The following is a 6061-nucleotide window of genomic DNA, read 5'->3' as shown; positions in this document are numbered from 1 at the left end:
CACGTTCTCTTCCAGCATCCTTTTGTCTGACTCTGAGAAATCTATAAACAAACACGTTGAGAGACGCAGACTCTGTGCGCTCCTCTCAAAGTCTGCTGAATCCGAGAAAGAGGGAATTCCCAACGGAAAATGTTGAAGATTTCTTGTAATGGGACAGATCCCATTCAAGCCCTAGCTCAATGCAGATTCAATGCTCCGCCCAGGTCCTTCTTCGCTCGCCGGAGGAGCGACGTCGTTGTGTGCTCTCGCGAGACCAAAACGTCGCCGGTTCTTGCCGTCGTGTCGGACCGTGGAGGCCTTGGGTTCGATGGCGCAGTGACACGGGTTGAACCCGGTTCGGGGACTTTGGCGGACCGGTTGCGTCTGGGAGCTTGACGGAGGATGGATTGTCTTATAAGGAGAAGTTCATTGTAAGGAGTTATGAAGTTGGGATTAATAAGACGGCCACTGTTGAGACAATGGCCAATCTCTTGCAGGTAAAACGTTATCCCTGCTTGTTTTTTCTTTTTCATGCATTTCAATATAGCATGACCGACAGGGATTTCCCTATCTGTTTCGTTTTTGTGTATCTTCGAATTAGACTGGAAACCTTTAAAAGTTCAAAGTCAATTTTTTGGGCATTTCTCGTCTTGAATTTTTCATGCGAATTCTACCGAAACGGGAAGTGAAGATTTTGGGCATTTGAAATTTCTATTCCACGCTCCTCTCTCTCTCTCTCCTTCCTCTATTTGCATTGCATTTCTATTTCAATTGCATTTGTGAACAATTAAATAACAGAGTTCGGCAGGTATATAGGATAAGATTGTGCAATGTTGTTGAGATAATCTGTTCCTTATTGTTGTCTATTGAGTTTGTTTAGGAACTGAACACTTGTCTGATAGTAGACGACATTTTGTTTGTTTTCTAGCATTAACTTTGTGATTATAGGAGGTTGGATGTAATCATGCTCAGAGTGTTTGGTTTTCGACGGATGGATTTGCTACGACCCCTACCATGAGAAAATTGCGTCTCATATGGGTGACTGCTCGCATGCACATTGAAATCTACAAATACCCTGCTTGGTGGGTTTGCTCTTACCATGTTGGTTTATGTAGAAACTTAGCGAGAAAATATTTGACTGGAAAATTCCAACAGGAGTGATGTCGTTGAAATAGAGACGTGGTGTCAAGGGGAAGGAAGAGTTGGAACCAGACGTGATTTTATACTCAAGGACTATGCTACCGATCAAATGATTGGAAGAGCAACCAGGTGAGAATTTTTCATTATTGTGAACCGTTTCTAGACATGCAATGCTCATTGATATGTACTGTGAAGTTGTGGAAATTCTCTGCTACTGGAAATCCTTTGTTCCAAAATCACAAACTTCGTGTTTCAGTTTCAGTAACGTATGCCTGATCCAGTTTTTCCTCATCATTTGTCTGTCATAAGATAGAATAATGGTCGGAGCTTTTATTTCTATTGTTTTGGTGTCATAATATCAAGAATATTCTAGTTGCTACTGAAACCGTGGTTAAATCATCCAACTAAATTGCCGGGCTGCATTTTAGTTCTTCCCGTATATAAATGGTTTGAATTTTTTCTTTTTCGGGTTGGGGAAGTTGAGGACTTGTGAGATATTTGAAGTGATGAACTTAATTCCTCTTATTGGAAATTTCTATTATTTGCCATAAATTATGCACATCTACTTTCTATCTTTCCAATAGTGTACATTAAGTGCTTCACGTCATGCTTTAAGGTTTAACTAAGTTCTTTTGAATATTTTATGTTAATTTGAAATCTTGAACCCCCTTACATTTATCTTGAAGCACAACTTTAACAAACCTGTCCAATAATTCTGACTTGTGAGGTCCTGTGGTCACTAGGATGTCAGGAATTTTATTAAGCCTATGTTGTATAGTGGCGGTCAGAAAGAGGGGAGAGATCGAGAACAGAGAAGCAGAGAGAGATATTAGAGAGAGACAAACGCAACAGAATTTTTCATTAACTGTAGACACACCACCATAATCCTTTCCATACACTCCCTTTTTTAGAGCTGCCCCTCCAATGGTGACAAATCACCAATTAAATTTCGGTGAATGCAACGTCACTTAATATTTTACAAGTTACACGCCAGCCTTTAAACAAATAAACAATAATATCCATCCATAAAATCTAAAGTTGACAGGAAACTATTCTATGATGCAATGTGAGAAATTTAACAAATAATTCTTAGCTGCAGTCTCTGTGAAATGTACTTGGCCTGTGGAATGATGCTTCCTGTTTGATTTTATTGATGTCATGTATGCAACTGTCCAAAAACAGTTTTTGTGCTTTAGATGCTTCTTCCATAAAGCTGACAATCGGCATTGATTCCTCAGCAAGTGGGTAATGATGAATGAGGACACTAGGCGACTCCAAAAAGTCTCTGATGATGTCCGTGAGGAGTATCTGGTTTTCTGTCCGCGTGAGCCAAGGTATGTTGCTTTTCTACCTGCGTTGAGATCATTCCTAGTTGACAATATGTTGCACAATGTAAACCTAGAATTTTGGTGAACAAGAAGGGGAGGGCACTGTTGTAACAACGCCACGTCAGTGTGAAAGTGTCTTCTTGAAAGTCTATGCTGATAAGCAGCAAATATAGTAGGCAGCTTGGCTGAAGCATCCTGGTCCATAGTTGCTTCATTTTATTGTTTTTGTTGTGTGGTTCTAGGTTATCCTTTCCTGAGGAGAATAATAATAGCTTGAAGAAAATTCCAAAGCTGGAAGATCCTGCTCAGAATTATAGACTAGGACTTGTGGTATGATCATTTAGCTTATATAACTCTTTTCTTTTTCTCTTCAAAAATTTTCCCTGGATAACTCGTAATTTGCTACATATTTTTAAGGTTCTATCTTATAGCTTTTCTGATCTGTTATGATTGTAGTAATTTATCTTATGAGGATATCCTATTGCTCTTTCCTGTGTACTTTTTCCCTTTGATATAATTTCTTTTATTATGAAAGAAATATCAAGATCCTGGTTCTCATACTAAACTCTCAAATACTGCAGCCTCGAAGAGCAGATCTAGACATGAACCAGCAATGTTACAATGTCACTTATATTGGATGGCTGCTTTGAGGTACTTCGAAAAAGTCTACATTTGTTCCCAATTCTGAGCAATATTAAGCATGTGTTCTATCCATCTATGTGCATATGTAGGTTATGGCTTGGCTTTTGGTTGATTGAGGGGACCAAAGATCAAAAGATCACATAAAAATCACATGGCCGCTCTAAGTTACGTAACTTGGTGTTTCAATCTTGAACATTCGTGTCAGATCCCATGGTCAAGATTCGCTTCTCTAAATTCCTTGGCAAACTAAGGCCATGTTCTCTATAACTTGTATAAAGCTTTCTGTTAGTTGTCGCAACAACTTCAGAGGAGGTCTGCACAATTTATTCTACCTTTCTTTTTTTAAATGGGATACACATTTTTTCCCATTTTTTACATGCCATGCATACATGTGCCTATTCAATAGACTGCAACCTGACTCATCAGTTCCATATCAAAATGAGTCCTTTTCTCCAACGCTTCATGTTGGCATCATGGACTGACAAAGTTTTTATGGGCAAGCATGCCTCAGGAAATTATCGACGACTATGAGTTGCAAAGTATAACATTGGATTACAGACGTGAGTGCCAACAGATGATATAGTTGACTCCCTCACAAGCTCGAACTGGCAGAGGGAGCTGAGGCAGTTGCAGAACTCCATGGTACAAATGGATCCGCCACGGCAAGGGAAATGATAATATTGCCGGCAGTTTCTGCATCTACTTAGGTTGTCTGGTGATGGACTAGAGATCAACAGAGGACGAACAGAATGGAGAAGGAAAGCTCCAAGATGATGCATCTACTCCTACCTTTGCTCGACTCTTTTTTTGGTGGTTCTGTTTTCTACTCTTCGGCATTGGAGATTTTGCTTAGAACTCACGAACTTTTTCTACGGCTGTATTATTATAATTTTATCCGGTTGTTATAAAGTTTGTCAACATCACTGTATAGGGGATATGTTTTCTGCTTGCATTCTCAAGAGATCAATCTTTTAGTTCTGAGTAGCAAGGAAGATGCAGAATTTATGATTGTAACGAAGGAGATTTCAGTAAGCACCTATGGAGTTAAATCCAAGCAGCTAAGTTTTATTACGCTTTCTTATTGAGCAAGAGTTTATTGCAGATTGAAATGATCGGGAAAATTCTACTGTTTTAAAAGTGAGTTTTGTGCATTCATCGAAACAAGTCCCGTTGTTTATAACCAATGTTGTTTGTAACTTAAACATATTGTGATTTCTAACTCATGACTTGTAAATAGTGATTTCTCACTTTTTAATATATATTACTATTTTTTGGGTTTAAAAATAAGAGTTAGTTGACTATTTTGAGTAGATAAGAAAATAATTAAGTTAGTTATTTGTAATAAATTGGTATTGTCTGTTTTAAATATCTTTGCTAATAAGTTTATTGATTAACACTACTACTATTAGAAAGACTGTTTTGAAAAAATATATAAAATATGAAAAATAAATGGATTGGTCTTTTATTTATGATTAAAATAAAAGTCAAATGAGATTTTATATTAAGATTGGAGGTAATATAACAAGTTGATTTTCTATTAACTAGTCATGAATCCTACAAATACCATTGTTGTGCATTGCTCAAGTAATTATGGACACGTTTTAATATGAAGTTATTTATCATCAATAGACAATAGATACTCCTCTGGTCTTTATATAGGATTTAATTGTTAAGTTAATTTTAGTTCTAAATATAAGACCTATTTTCATATTTATCAATTTTTTCTAAATTATCTCTATAAACACTCCCTCAACCATAATCAAGTAAGTGAGGGAAAAAGGATATTAAAAAAGATGATTATGGTGTTTTAGGAAAAACATGTCATATTTCTTATCATTAACTAGTCTACCTAACTTCCTTAATTTAATCAAATTAGTTAAATAGGTCTTTTATTAAGGACCGGAAGAGTAATAGATTTCAATAATATCCTACTGATTTTTATGTGATTGGTAAGGTTAATTGGATTTTTCATGACCTGGTTATTGTATCAGAATTACAGAAAATACAAAATACGATTCATAGGGTCATCCCCTTCTTTTGGAAATCATGATAAGGTGGATTGTTTGTGTGATCGAATGGTCAAATGCACTACTCAAAATAAAGGATAATAAAGAATGCTATGCTCCTATGTTGTCTGGGATGTGAGAGATAAAGTATAATAAAGAATTATAACAATTTCCATAAGTTTAGGTTGGAACTTACATCCCTCTGGTCTCAAATGTAGAAACTAGTTAGACAAGTTTTTTGATATTAAATTTGAAACATTAATTCATTTTATCTCTTATATTTTTTTTTAAAACTAATTTATGTAATTTATAAATTGAAATATAGTCTAATATTGCATAAAATATCTTAGGATATAATATTACATTTATTAGAATTAAGTAATTCATTTAGCTTTCATAAACATTCAAATTAATTAAATAATTTTTAAATAAGAGCCGTAGGAGTAATACATCAAATTGAAATCCAAAAATAGAGAAAGTTTTTACTAATTGATCCAAATTAACAGACGCAACTACCAATTCCTCTCAAATGGTACAAATTAAGGTACCCCCATGAATGCTATCACAACGAAGCACACGCCAATTACCATATTATTAGCTAATTGCATACATATATATAATGGTATAACACTTCATTCCTTAGTTGAAGAAAGGGACATCTTAACTATACGTAGAATGCTCATTAATTCACAAGTTGAATTTTGTCAGCTACTACAAAGCAGTGCTTTTATCAAGTTTCTCTTTTTCTGCTTACACTGCCAATCAAAAGCAACTGTGGTCCATCAAATTTAACACCTTAATTAGATAATCCACTAAATAGAGAAATGTAATTAGGCAGATTCACTTAATCAAATTAAGATCAACTAGGCATCAGTGTAGCAGGAAGAACGACACAAAAAGCAAGAGAATTCTTAGTTACGAAAGCTAATAATGAATATATATATATATATATATATATTAGTGTAT

At 35.5% G+C, this 6061-nt stretch overlaps 1 pseudogene; it reads left to right on the top strand.

The window, feature by feature from the left end:
• Window positions 1-53: 53 nt before the first annotated feature.
• On the top strand, window positions 54-3097 carry LOC114723253 (oleoyl-acyl carrier protein thioesterase 1, chloroplastic-like; annotated as a pseudogene).
• Window positions 3098-6061: the final 2964 nt, after the last annotated feature.

The sequence above is a fragment of the Neltuma alba genome, unplaced genomic scaffold, assembly GCF_004799145.2.
Source record: "Neltuma alba isolate B1F8T4 unplaced genomic scaffold, ASM479914v2 tig00012127_pilon, whole genome shotgun sequence".
NCBI classification, from domain to species: Eukaryota; Viridiplantae; Streptophyta; class Magnoliopsida; order Fabales; family Fabaceae; genus Neltuma; species Neltuma alba.
This window is presented reverse-complemented; position numbering and strand designations above follow the sequence as displayed.